Source organism: Anthonomus grandis, chromosome 11 (assembly GCF_022605725.1).
Source record: "Anthonomus grandis grandis chromosome 11, icAntGran1.3, whole genome shotgun sequence".
Lineage (NCBI taxonomy): Eukaryota > Metazoa > Arthropoda > Insecta > Coleoptera > Curculionidae > Anthonomus > Anthonomus grandis.
This window is the reverse complement of record NC_065556.1, coordinates 17249073-17264545: the sequence shown is the minus strand read 5'-3', so window position 1 is coordinate 17264545 and position 15473 is coordinate 17249073. Positions and strand designations below refer to the sequence as shown.

At 30.1% G+C, this 15473-nt stretch overlaps 1 protein-coding gene and 1 long non-coding RNA gene across 10 annotated transcripts in view; both read left to right on the top strand.

Annotated features, from left to right (window-relative positions):
• Nucleotides 1–15473, top strand: part of LOC126742310 (calmodulin-binding transcription activator 2) — a 999827-nt gene that overhangs the window by 741049 nt on the left and 243305 nt on the right. The gene's annotated exons all lie outside the window — the stretch shown is intronic.
• LOC126742314 (uncharacterized) overlaps nucleotides 2080–15473 on the top strand; it is a 61987-nt gene continuing 48593 nt past the window's right edge. The window contains exons 1-2 of the long non-coding RNA XR_007662529.1: nucleotides 2080–2458; nucleotides 3546–3699. This is a non-coding gene — a long non-coding RNA (uncharacterized LOC126742314). The remainder of the gene's footprint in view (nucleotides 2459–3545; nucleotides 3700–15473) is intronic.

The following is a 15473-nucleotide window of genomic DNA, read 5'->3' as shown; positions in this document are numbered from 1 at the left end:
ATAAAAAAAATTATAATTTGAAAATTATTTAGCACCAAAATTTTACAACTTATACCAAATAAAATTAAAACTATAAATAGGAATAGGATTTTTGATGGACTTTATTGTAAATAAGTATGAAACTTTTTCTAAACTTATGTCATAAATTAGAAAAATGGGACTTTTCCACACTTATAAATAAATAGGAAGATGAATGGATATATTACATTTATAGGATATGGATATATATACATTTTTAGGAAATAGTATATAAGTAATTTTTCAGTGCACATACAGGGGTATCAATGGGCCAATTAAACAAAATTTTTGATAAAAAAGCAATGTCTATAGAACTCAAATGTATTGTATGAATATTTAAATTTAAATAAATTTGATTTGATCCTTAACATCTAAATATCGGTTATGGGTTCGGGGGACTTTTACCTAAAGTGAAGCGTAAGCGTTTTTATGTGTGTGTGATCCTGTGGTTCTTTGTTTTAGTCTGTAAGTTGATAATGTAGAGTACACATTATAATATTAATTCCTTCGTAATCTTTTTATACGGTGTGGTTAATAAATCACTTTATTTTATTTGTGCCTTTTATTATCTCCTATTGCAAACAAAATCTGGGGATCTTGTAGGCCATTCCGTAAGACCCCTTCTCCCAATCCACTGTCCGGGAAATACCGCATTCAAATATTCGAGTATTAATGACGAGCTTATACCTGACCAGCAAAATAGGGTAAGGCACCATCCTGTTGAAATCAAATAGATCTATTTGGCATATTAAGCTGATTTAAATTTGAAAAATAATTGCTAGTGTTGGAATTAAGTCATTTTGAATTCTAAATATGGATCTCCGATAAGAATTAGGAACATTTAATTTTTACGGATGCTGTGTATAATTTTCTCTCAGCAATGGGGATTATTCGTACTCTAATACCTAAAATTGTGCTTATTTACCGGATTTAAGTTACACATTTCCATCATATTTTCAGAAAATTCTAGTCTGCGATCAGGATCATCATCGTTTAGCTCATGCAGTAATGTAAGTTTATATGGATGGTACAATTCTTTCTTAAATACGAGCAAAGTTGTTCGTTGACTAACAACATTATTTGAGGCTACTTCAGAAGACGAAATATGGGGATTATCTTCCACTTCTAATAAAATATTCAATCTTGTATATTTTAATTTTTAAACGATTTTTCACTGTCCCTGTTTCTTTAAATTTTCTTTCAATTTTACTTACTGTACATCTTGTAATAGGCCTTTCCGGATATTTTGCATTAAACAAGTTAATGCAAAATATTGTTCTTAAGTTCTTTGTTTATCTCCTCATTCAATAAATATTAAAAATTCAATTCGTTGAGTTTCATTTAAAAGAACCATATTTACTTTCAATACGTTTTGACATAAGTCATATTTGACAATTTACTTACCATGATAACGTACCCTTTATACTTTAAGTAATGCTTTAAATAGTAATGAAACAGGTCTCAAATTTATTAAATTAAAGTCAGAGGATTAGACCTGAGAGATTAGATCAGAGATTAAGACATGTGACTTAAGAGTTTATTGAATTACTATTTAATATAAGCCGGTCTCTTTGAGAAAATATGGATTAATTCTTGGAATTAAGTAATGCTTGTTTTTTTTATTTATCATATTTTGTATGTTTTCAGAAAAAAGGAATTAAGAAGTAAAAATAAAAAAGTGAAATCCGTTTTTGTCTATATTTAGTAGAATAAGTGTTAGAGGCTTTTAAATTCATAGAAACAGCAATGTTCAAAACCGCGTATCTTAGAAACAGTTAAATAAAAGTATGGCATGTGATACATCAGCGTGTTTATAATTTTGTGTAGAATCCGTAGAAAATGTAATCACATATAGGTTTTGTTTAAAATAAGAAAGTTGCTATTGACCACGGCTACATAATTATGCAAAACACGTACACGTATGCAAAATTTTTGTTGAAAAAAATGGGCATCGAAGTGTGCGAGCATTTCCTCTTCGAACACGTCCTCATTTATTCTTTATTAAATTTGTTCCATATTTTTGCCGTTCACTGTATAATTAAACATACAACTTACTATTTTCACATAATACTGTATAGAAATTCAGGAACGTACTTTTATTGACAATGTCAAAAACTCTAATCTGACTAGCGTTGACTGTTGTTTAATTGTTTTCAAGGTGAAAACTGACTAAACAATTAAAACTGCTTAAAATGTCCCTCTTAAAGACCCATGAAATAATTTAGAAACGTTTTGAACTTTCGTCATGGTTTGTGCTGAAAAAACAAATAATTTCAAGAGAATATAGAGAGTCAAAGCAAGCAAGTATACAAATTTTAGTAAATTTAAAATACAGGGATATACAATAATATAACCTAAATAACCGGTGCCAAAATGGAGCCCTCAAACTAGATGACTTACTTAAAAACTAGACACTAGAGATAAAAATATTAAACTAAATGTAAGTAGAGTCCTAAATAAACCCTACTTATCAAATTTAACTATAAAATACGAATAAAATAGTACTGAAACTAGGAGAATAATTAACGTATTTACATTTTCATAATAATACAATTATTTACACCATATTTTGGTTCCAACGGAATTTTTGGGTAATTTTTACATAATTATCCAAGATTTTGAGGCAAAACATATCATTATTAATTCAATGATTTTGCTGCTTTTCATTTTTTAAGCTCTTCTTGTGACTGTAAGATTGTTGAAATATTTCTTGAACAGAAAATCAGCTAACTTCAAGGGTATTACCTATTGTTTAATTAGTCCTACATATAAAGAAAAAAAAACAAAAAATTTAAGACTATGACAAATAAGCCTCGAATCCTAGACATATACAAAAGTCTAAAAAAATAATTATCGTTAGTGCTAAAAAAATTATGAAAAAAAGTTTAAAAAAATAAGCAAAGAAAGAAGTGAGAAGCGTGCGCCAAGTCCATGACAAATATACAATCTAAAATCTACACTAGATCTGAAATATAAAAATCAAATTTAAATATAATAAAATAATGCTGACACAATAAAAATGAAATATGGCTAAAGTTAAAATATAAATGTAATATAGATAAAAATTAAAAACCAAGATTAAAACATAAAAGTAAATAGATAAATATTTAAATTAAATGTATTCTCGAGTTAAAATTATCAATCAAAACAATACTAAAACTGTGAAAAAAATAAATAAAATATATAAAAAACAACAAAAAAATATAAACGATAAACACACTATTCCCTACTTAAAAAAACTTTCTCAAGAGTCTTTTGAGCTGATTTGAATTATTACAGTTTTTGGTGTTGGCTGGAAGATTGCTAAACTTCAATAAGCTTCTATGAAGGATTGAATTGAGCCATTGAATGTACATCTCCAAAAACCCTCAGGCTACAGAGCTAATTGGGCAGAATTTAATGTTTAAACTTAGAAAATAAACAAATAGACACTGAAGAAAATCTTTTGAAAAACAAAAATATACCATTTACACAACTGGAGTCTAACGATTACATTTAATAATCTGTATCATTGCTTTATTTTGCAGTCGCTCTAGTCGATTAATCCTATATTGCGGCAGGTTAAATCGTAAAGTGGAACAATAGAACAAATGGGGAAGAGCACTAGCATTGTAGAGGATTAAGTTAGTATGCATTGACGAAGCCTGGGAATAAAAATTGAAATTGCCATCCAAAATTGGGGTAAGGTATTTTAATTAAGTTGCATAGGCAATCCTCTTCCCATTCACAGCAATTCTTATATCATTGATGTCTATAGGACTTAGTCGTTTTTTTTTCTAAATAGGTATTTAAGCTTAGTTTTTTTTCACAAAGCCAACTTGAACAAGTTGCGTAGGTCATTATTTAAATTTATCTGCTTTTCTTATATGTCTTTGCCTATCATATGAAGTATAGTGTTATCCGCAAACAAGATGGCACTAAATTTCTGGATATCCCTACCATATAATCAATATACAATAAAAATAGCAAAGGACTCAAGACTGTACCTTGAGGCACATCTTATTCAATATTGACAGACATTGACACACAACTCTTACTTAAGTGAGTACCGTTTCTTGAAGACCTAATTGCTCTAATTTCTTAATAAAATTATCCGCATCTATGGTTTCAAAGGTTCTCTTAAAATCTAAGAATACAGTTAAAACCAGATTAACAGACCTTGGGAAAATTATCATGGAATTATTCTATTAACGTATTATTATGAGATTTCGTATTTTGTACCTGGGGCACAGGAATAAAAGTAGACAATCCATGAGTCAAGGAAAACACCATAATTAAGGATGTAGTAATTACCGTTAAAAGACGATTACCAACAGATAATAAATTATTCGAAATCCCACTCTCGCCACCCCAACATTTTTTTTAGATTCCTAGTATTTCCTTCATTTGCAAAACTGATAATTTATCAAATCATGAAAATATACCAATAGACTATACGCTGTTATCCCAATTGTTGATTTTGGTATATTTTCCATAATTTTGACTATGCTGGCAACGAAATAATGAGTAAATCCATGTGCAATACCAGTCTCTCGTGTGATTTGTCTCTGTGATTTTCTAATTTCTTTTAAATTTGTTTACTTCGCGTCATAATTCTTTAATTTTTTTTTAACTTTTTTATTTTTGTAGATTTTTGTAAGTTTCCTAATTTTTATTTCTTATTTTTTCATATGTTCTTTCTTTGTCATTTTTCGTCTTTCTCCTATTTGTGTTTTATTTCTTTTCAAACAGTGGCTCTTTTGTCATCTATTAATATTTTGCTTTGCGTCTTCTTGCCAAATTTTAAAATCAGGTGACATCTTATTTAATTTATTTTTCAAATAGTTGATTCTGGAGGTGATTTAAATATTTTACATTTTTTTTCATTCTTTTTTGTTTTCATTAATTTTTTATGAATTTCGTTTTGTTTATTTTCGCTACAGTTCTTATTGATACCTAGCTTAATACTTAATTATTTGCCTAAGATCGATATCTCCATCGATCAAGGAAAGTTTGTTTCTGGAAATTAAAAACCATGAAGAACCTGCTAAAATCTTAATAGAATCTCGTTTTCCGGGTATAATTTTTTTACACTTCAATAATAATTTAAAAATCCCTTGAGTGAAAATAACCAAATAAAAATTTAATTAAAAACTCATGTTCCATAAAGGATTCTTTTCTTACAAAGAGGAAACTATTTTATCTCAAAATGTAATTTAAAGGCCACAACAAGCCACTTTCCGTTGACTGTAATAAAAACATTTTCAAGGAAAGGCATCGTTGGATTTATCGCGAAATAATATTCTGTACCAACATGATTTGTGCGACGTAGCCTCCCGGGCTATTTTCGCGAAGCACTGGAAAGAAATAGGAAAAACCGGGATAAACCGGGAAAGCTCTCAGATGGGAATAAACAAACTCGGAGAAAATTAAACATTCTCTCTTCTTTATGGGGCCCCGTCTTGCCTTGATCTTTTGGGGATATTTTTTATGTCAATATGCTAATGCATTGGCAAATTTGACTCTACTTAGTTTTTATTTACCTTAAATGTTATAAAATCGCTGAGGAACATAAAATATCTTATAAAATTGTCATTTTTAGCAATAAAAACTGTTATCTGGCTGAATTAAATTATGGGATGAGTGGGACATCGCTCACACATCTAAACGAAATCGACTGAATAAAATTATGAAAACGACAGCAATAAAACATGGTGGTTTATGTGGCGTAAAAATACAGAGGTCAACCCTAATTTAAATCACGTCGAAAATTAGAGAGATACAGAACGAATTTATTAAATCGTTTCGGGTTAGTTTTGGCCGCCACTCGTCCGAAAAGATAAATAATGATGTACTGTCGCTGTGATTAGACAATTAATAGAGTAGGCGAGCAAATAATTTAGGGTCCAAACGGGATTGTTAGTATGGATTTAATGCGATTCAATGGAAAAATCTACATTAATTGGACCGAAAATTGGCTAAAAAAGATTAATTTTATACTAGCGTAAAAGCGCAAGACTTTGAGGACTTGAGACATAAAATTGACTTTAATTTCATTGTGACACGGTTGCGGACATACCGAGCATCATTAAATTATAGGCTTATTTTACTTGGATTATTGTAAATATAAAAATGCGATTAAAAATAAATAAAAACAGTTCTGGCTTATGGTGAAATGAATGAATGATGCTTATGAAAATTCCAGGGTTTAGATCTGGTCAATCTAATATTCTGCTTTTTTATTAATATTTCTTTCTAATATTTTGTTATTAATAATAATATTCTATTTTTTTTTATAATTTTAGTCGGGTCACAAAAGGAATTTGGTTTAACAATAATATTATTTAGGATTTTTTACATTCAAATATTTAAGTAGATTCATTTATGAGAGCTTAAAATAATTACGCATTATTTATAGTTATCCCTGTGATTTAATGGTGGTTTCTTAACTAATCTGGATGTTTTCTTTTTACTGTAATTTGCCTTTGACAACTCTCACTTACACATACTTTTCAAAGCCAAATTGCATGTGTATGTCGTCGGATAGGTAAGAGAGGGGTGTTACCAAACTACCATTGGCCAGCTGGATCGCCTGATTTAAACTCTGTGGATTTTTGCATTTAGGATTTATTCTATAATGAAGTAAAACTTTTCTTTCAGTTATTAGTTTATTTTGCTCCCATTAAAAACGTTAATGACCTAGTAAATTAAATTAAAGCAAACTGTGAGATAATACGAAATACACCAGAAATATCTAAACTATTACGAGAGTCAAAGAAGCGAAGAGTTGAATCTTGTGTCACGTCTGAGGAGAACATTTTTTGATAAAAAGAACAGAATAGAAAAAATACAAGTAAAGTTTTTTTTATCAGAGATTGAATAAGAAACCTAAATGTAAATTAAAACTAATCATTTTTCTTTGAAATATGTGGTATTAATTTTTTTTAAAACTAATGAGTAACATTACCAGTAGACATGCTAATAATAAACATAAAATTCTTTATTGTATGTCTAAGAAGGTGCATTGACTGACTCTTAAAACTTACCAAATTTCATTTGCATTTTGTAATGAAAGTGGAAATAACCCCATTTTTTGGAAAACGAAGCACTTGACGTCAAAACCAACTTTTCATGCAGGATCACCCTCTAGGGTTTGCATTATACCTTTATATTCATTTAAATATCAATATTTATACAGGGTGTAAATAAATAGAGGCGAAAAAATTCAAGAGCTGATTCTTGGGTAAATTTTATGAAAAAAACTCTATATGAACGTATGTCCTAAAAGTGTTAACTTTTGAGATACCGGGTGGTAAAGATTAAAGAAAAATATATGTTTTTTTATAATACCTGTGAAACTCCTGTAGATATTTTAGTAATTTTTGGTATGCATTTTGTATGCATCAAAAGGCGTTTTCTGAAGATCACTATTTTTTTTAATTTGTATCAGTGTCCGGTACTGGATATTGATGACTTGAGAAATCGAATCATTATTTCATATGCCGTAATGCAAAATTCTCCCGAAATTTTTATCAGATTCGTCGACAAATGCGGCGACGTATAAACACTTGCATAATGGCAGAAGGTGGTCATTTTCAAATTTTTTTATACTTATTTAATTTATTTTTCTTTCATTGGGTTTAAAACAAAAATTAGAATCACATCTAAACATTAATAATAAACACATAATTTAGGTAGATGGATTCAATTTTTTTAATCGAATGCGCAACCTTGGATAAAAGAAAGTCAAGAGATCAAATTTGCTTAGAAATAAATGAGAATTACAAAAACAAAAAAATAATAAATAAAAAAGGTGGGGTACCAAATTTTTCATCAAAAATATTTAGTTTAAACTTTACATGAACGTCACTGGTACAAATTAAAAAAAAAATAGTGAGCCTCAGAAAATGCCTCTTGATGCATAGAAAATGCATACCAAATTTTATTAACATATCTACAGGTATTATAAAAAAACATATATTTTTCTTCAATCTTTACCATCCGGTATCTCACACCTTGTATATTTCTTATTTGTAAATAGGTAAGTACTATTTCTAGACAACCAGATTATTGAAAAAGGCACCGGATACATCTACCTCGGACAGATTGTTAAGCTGGGGAAGGAGAACCAAAAGCCTGAAATAACCATACGCGTTATGTCTGCTTGGGCTGCTTTCGGCAAACTTAAACACATTTTCAGAAAACTAAATATCTCAGTAAATTTAAAACGAAAAATGCACGAAATGTGAGTTTTACCTGTGGCGACGTATGGCCCAGAGACAATAACACTAAACCAATACAGTGCGAGTAGGTTTTGCTACTCAGAGTGCAACGGAGCGAGCAATGTTGGCAATCTCCGTTAATTTATCGTAAAACTAGGTATATATATACAATAGCATTATTCTATTGCTTTACAATATTAAATAATTAGAAAAAAATTACTTGGAAGTTTACGAGTGATTGTGAACAGCTTTGCCAATACTGGCTAATATGGTTTTTTATAGGAAGTTGTTTAAAAAGTCATGTTCCTGCTCAGTCAGTATAAAGTATAATAAAATAATATAATTTAAGAAAAAAATTCATGGAAGATGAAATAAGTAAACTAATACACATTACTTATGTCAATTAAAAAAAATGTGATTAAAAGTAATTTTTTCTCTTTCTTAATTTTCTTTTAGCTAAGCCTCATTAAATGTCTCACAAATGATAATAATATAACGACCTGAAAAGACAAAGCCGCAGACACAATACAGTAACAATTTGGCTAAACGATCCAACAAATCGATTTAGTCGGTCTGGCGCGTTTACTTAATTAACTAATTGTATCGACCATTTCACTTGTACGACCATCGCATTTCATTTGAAGTGATTAAAACGTGTCGCAATATACATAACTAACTAAGATGGCACATGGCCCGTCCGCCAGCGTGCATTAATTAACTATTACTGTGTCAACAGCGAGCAGAAACAATTTATCATGCGAGATCTTCCCAAGGAGAGGGTTAATACTGCCTGGCGTATATATCGTAAATTTCGCTATTAAATATTAACACAATTAATGGCTTTCGCTATTTATGGAAACGGGTGGGGGAGATTTAATCGCCGAACGGTCGTTTGTTGCTTACTGAAGCTTAGGATCGGATCTGGGCTCTAGGCTTTGTTTAACCGTGGTTTATTTATATTAACATAACCCGATATTATATGCGTTTATGTAGATAATAGTTATTAGTGTGCGACTAAATGCGGGCATTTTGGTTAGCTATATATACTAATCAAATATTTTTGAATACTTACAGGGAGAGGTTTGTATAAATCAGTTTTTCAGTACTGTGTTTGCTCTAAATGATTCCATTGCAAATATGTGGAAACGATTGAATCATATCAAAGTATTAAAAAACCATTGTAGCGTCAATATTTTGTTCCATTGTATCTCGATAACTATTGAAAGTAAACATTTTTAATTAAACTCTCAATGCCGCAATTTCTTGCTTAGATTCAGCGTGAACATACAAATTTTAATTTTTAAGGATGATCGTATTTCACAACTTAGAAAAAAAGTCCTATATTTCTATTTTTATACAAATGCTCAAAGAGGTAGTTAAAAGAAATGTTGGTAATTTTTGATCAGATATTACTCAAAGTTTTGGTTGCAAAAAATTGCACTCTTTTTAATTAAAATAATATACAGGATATTAATATAGTAATTAATACAGGATGATCTTTAAGTGAAAATAAGACAAAAGTTCCTATGACTAGATATGCTTCTTTTCTAGAATATTTGGTATGCAAACAAAAATCATCATATATAAAAAAAATTAATTATAATAATAATAATTGTTTACGAAATAACTAAATATGCGCATGGTAACTTTTCAATGTTATGTGTGTTTTAGTCAATTTTTTAGCTCTATTAAACTTAAACTAAAACTTTAGAACTGTAGATATCGAGCGTTGTTGTTAATAAAAAAGTAGTCCTATAAACTTACTCAATTTTTATAGTGTTTCATTTCAAGTTAGGTTTATTTAAAGCAATCATGAAACTTGTACATAATTACATAATTGTATTTTAATATTTTACCATAAAATACCATGCAATGCGTTACGTGTGCACTCCTCTACAATTTTGTGAAGGATCTTAAAAAATTATAAAATACGCTCTGCAGAAAATTTTGCATGTACAGTATTTAGTTAAAATGATTTTTGTTTTTCCCCTTGCAACCAAGTGTTTTGTACACTTAGTCACATCAGTTATTTGATGTTACTTATATAGAAACTTCATGTTTTTGCCGTAAAGGGAGCATACAGGTTATGCTGAATTGCAATTTCCAAATTTTAATAGAGCAATTTGTGTTCAGATTAGAATTGACTCTTTTTTACTTGAACTTTTTAGCAAAATCCTTAAAATCCATAAATAGTGTTACAATGTATATAGCAAATTCATTTATAATATTTAATGCTGAAGAAGACCGGCAAGAAGCACGGAATATAATATTTTTCATTTCTTAAGCATAACTTAAATGTATATGACGATTTTATATTTAAGTGATTTAATTTCAATTTTATTGGAATTCTACACCTTTTTATCAATGTTTATTCATTAAAGTCATGTAAAGCGATTATCGCACTTGTTTTATCCATTAATGGAATTTTAAAATTTCTCAATTAAATCAAAAATAACTTTTGAGTAATCAAAAATAACTATTGAGAACAATATTTAAAAAAAATTAATGTAATTTTTTTGGAAATATTACTTTTTAAATATTAAAAACAAGGGCATATTGACAACTTACCTACACAATAAAAGTCTAATAAAGATAAAACAATTGAAAAGGAATCAACTAGAAATACCATATTTTTCATTCGCTATGCATTCTTTAAATGTACCTGATTTATTGATGCGTCTTTTTATCAGAATTAAAAATTACTTGTTTATGCATGAAGAAAATAGAATAAATGTCGATCTATTGATTGTCCGTATATATTTGTATGTTTGCTAGACATGTTTAATTAATCAAAGTAAACGCTTATTTGTGGTCATAAAATATTTGTCGTTTATATAATAAATAATAAAAATTAGCTTAATTTAATTGTAAGAGTTTATTAGATAGGACCTTATTTTGTGATATATTTTACCATATTAATATTTGCAATTAGACTTCTTCTGCAACATATCCAATTAAACTTTTAACATGACAAATATCTGATACACTAGAAAATAGTGAAGTATTCCTGTTCGTGGATCATTCAAAAGCATTTAATGCTGTCTGTCATGAAAAACTTTGAAACAGCTGTGAACGCCGAGGCAAAAATTTCAATTTGCATATAAGTGACCTTGCAACGTGTTATCATGAATGGAAATATAAGCTGCGAAAGAAATGTTAGGTCTGGGGTACCCCAGGTAACTGCCTTGAATCCTTTATTTTGTACGATTTATATAAACCATGCTTAATATTAAACCAAATAAAACGCTAGTTAGCTTTGCAGATGATACCGTTTTACTCTGTAGAGCAAAGTCTTGGAAAATTATAATAACTCATATTGATAAAGACTTTGTGGAACTAAAAAACTGGTTTCAACACAATAAATTTACTTTAAATATACAAAAAACTAGGCACATGTCTTTTGCAACTTACAGAAATTCTCTTCCAAAGCTTGGCAACATTAAGCTTGGGTAATGTGAAATACCCGAAGCAAAATCTTTTAAATATCTCGGTATTAAAATTGACAATTTATTTAAATGGGGTCCAAAAGCTAAGAGTTTAAACCTTCTAGGCTTTTTGACTACCAAACAAATCATTTAGTTTATGGTATTTTGGGATGGAGAGGCGTTTCTAAATCACAAATACAAAAAATAAAATCAATTAAAAAATGTGTCTTAATACATTGATGGACAGTGTGAACATAGTCGATGTTCCAAAAAAATCACATTGATATTTTAGAAACATATGAACCGATTATTTTTTCCATATTTTTTTTGACCATATATATCAAATAGGACAAAGTTTGAAAAAAACAACTTTGGACGCCATACTGCCATAAGAGTTGTGACCCACCAACATTACTTTCTGACTTTATGACCGGACGCATTACTGCATAAGCAGTAATTTTTTAATGACAATTTTGGGACACTGTACTGCTAGGGCAGTATAAATTTCTAAAACGTTTTAACTTGAAGAAACATTTATTTTGAAGAAAGAAATAAAATACAACTTAAAGAAAAAACTAGTTCCTAAGGCTAAAATGGTAACTTCCAAAGCATGTCATCTGCTTACATCTGCATGAAACTTGTGTCCTTTTGTCCTTTTTGAGACACTCCTTGCAGTTTAAAAAGTAGTTCTTCCTTTTATAATTCTCAGAGGGCAAGGGGATTTTTTCGGGAAAATGTGGAGTATCATTATTATCTGGTCTTGCTGGTGTTCGCCGATTGTCATGTACAGCTATGTTTTTGTTTGTTTAAAAAAAAGTCTACAATTTTTTTCATTTGCAGGTATTTCGAGCAATCCTCGAATAATCTTTTATCATTTTGATATTTTTTACTTTTTTCTTGTAAATAATAAATGCGTTAAATATTGTAACGTCTAGTAAATAAAAAATTATTTTCTCATACCACCTTAGTGTTTTTCGTGGGCATGAGTAGTAAATACAAGCTGATCCAGTCTATTAACGCCAGACATATATTTGTTATATTCTGCTACTTCAACTGGTTTTAATTTTACCTTAAAAAAATATATATTATTATATTAGTGTACCTATTTTAGAAAAACAAAAAATTTACCTTGCCAAAGCGATTTGAGACTTTAATTAACTTGGGATGATACTTGGTGGTTAAAAGTAAGACATCCCTGTTGTCTCTCCATTTAGAGACGTGTACACCTCGACGTCTTCTCCAGATGTATTCCCCCTTTTTCAACTTTTTCAAAGTCACAACTTTTGGATTGCCTTTCCTATTGCTCCTGAGGGTCCCGTTGTGTAAGTTTTATGTTTTAAGAGGTTTTCTGAGAGCTTTGCACTATTATAAAAATTATCCATCACCAGAATCAGATGGTGTCCTCTATTGATATATGGACTCATTAGTCGCAAAACAAGCGAATCCACTTTTGATTCCGCTTCAATTTTTTCACTTTTTCCTTTGTATATTTCTATATTAAATAGGTACCCATTTGGCGCACATAACTCAAAAAATTTTATTCCATATCTTGCTCTTTTATTTTTTATGTATTGTCTGAAACTAAGCCTTCTTCGAAAAAGCAGTAGTGACTCATCTGAACTTGTTCCTCAGGGCTATAAGCATTTTGAAAGTTCTGGATAATAATGTCCAGAAGAGGTACCTTGTACAGTTTATCTTGACCTACATTTTCATAACAACATAGGTATCTTAGAATTTGCTCATATCTTCTTCCAGACATAAAGTGAGAAAATATAGGGTGATAATATAAGGGATCCACTGAAAAGACCTTCCTTAGCTCGGGATATCCTATTTGGGCTCTAAGAAGGGTCATAGCTATAAAAATATCAAATTCCATTGGCTCAATTGAAACAAATTTGGATGACCTGGAATTTTTTTTGTGTGGTCGAGAAGTTCTGGACATTGTCTCACCACATTTATTAGAGCAATTTATTATTAAATTTTTGATTTCAGCTGTCCAAAGTATTTGAAATACTTCAAGGGAACTCATATCATCAGTAATGTCAATTTTTATTCCCGCTGCATCATGATCAAAGTTAAAATTGGGGATATCTTGCACAAATTCAACCCATTCATCTAAAAAAAAATACAAACATGCAATAAACAAAGAAAAGTATAAAACTGGAAAACTCACCGTCTTTGTCTTCGTTTCCGTCATTTTCTGTGTCAATATATTCATAATTGGTATCTGTTTCAATATTTTCTTTCTCTGACTTCTCAATTTCAGAACTGCTGCGTAAATCACTATCTCTGAGTTGATAAGTAGGGTCATTTATATCAAATTCACCGTATCTGTCTACAAAAGGGTCCGACCTTTCCGTGTCCGTAGAATCACTCTCACAGTATTCATCACTAGACACTTCATCATAAAGTTTTAACAATATCTGTTGTTCTTTAGGATCCATTACTAATTACGCAGATCACAAAAACAAAAACACGTGCTACCTCTGGGACAGTTAGGATACAACTGGGTAGTAAACAATGAGACGGTTACTGCTATAGCAGTAAGAGCGCCAAAATTACTCCCCACTCAACTAACAAACAGCTTGCCTATGCAAACTAGTTTCTCCTACTACACTGTCCTACTAGTGCCCCAAATTTAAAAGAGTTGCGGTGAGACAGTATTAGTTGAACTACAATAAATCTATATTCAAATTCCTACTGCTATGGCAGAGGTGAATTTTCATACGCGATTTATTTTACTGCCATAGCAGTAGGTGTCCCATGTCGTAAATTTTAGAATACTATTATGGCAGTAACGTCCATCAACGTGTAAACATAATTTTTGACAGAGATGGAACATATCGCACTGATCTGTTTTCTGAAAGTAACATATTAGATTTGCATTAACTCTATTGCCTAGAAATCTTTAAACATATAAAGAAAAACAAGATAAAATAACTTGACTTATCTAACTATGACTCATAAAACTTATGGCCAAAGAAGCTTAAAATATTATTCTCCAAAACTGTATAACATACTCTTAAATGATGGTTGAAGGTTTTGACTCTTTTAAACTCAAAACCAAAAACTGGATATCTTTAAAGGGTAGAGAAGTTTTTCTATAGTCTGTTTAGCCAATAAGTACATAATTAGTTTGACATTTACATAATTATGTAAGCACAAATCACACATGCAAGTATTTCTAAGCGTTTGTTCTTTCATTTGTTGTATTGGTTAGTAAGTATTTATTATTTTTTAATAATCGTTATTATTATTATCTCTAAATTTCGATTTAGGTCTAATAAATACAATAATTTATATAACCTAGTCTATGTCTAATTACACCGAACAATTTTTCTCATGTGAATCCTAAATGGCAACACTAAAGCCGTACATCTCCAGCATACCATACATATTTCAGGACGAAACCCTCCTTTAAGGAAAGTAGCATTTCGAGAAACATCCGGAGGCGGGCGGTCTGGTTGTTATTTAAATTAAAGTCGGTAATAAGTTCTGAGAAGTATTCCCGCAAGGGAGCAAATGGCCCGAGCCGGTTAGAAAACAACGGACAACTACTATTAAGAGACACAAGGCTAAATTGAAATAAACAATTATTATATCCTGGAAGTGGAACCTTTAACGGAGCAACCACCCCCTTAAGATTTATGAGGGGCGAAGTGTAGTTTTTGATAATTAATTTGTGGTCTGGAAGAAATTAGGAGAAAGGGTTTGTTTAACGTTTTACTGAGTAAAAATATTAAGTTTATATGGATCTCATACATACCTACTAACAAAGGAATTGATGGTTATGTTTGAAAATGTTATTTAAAAGATACTTAATTTTTTT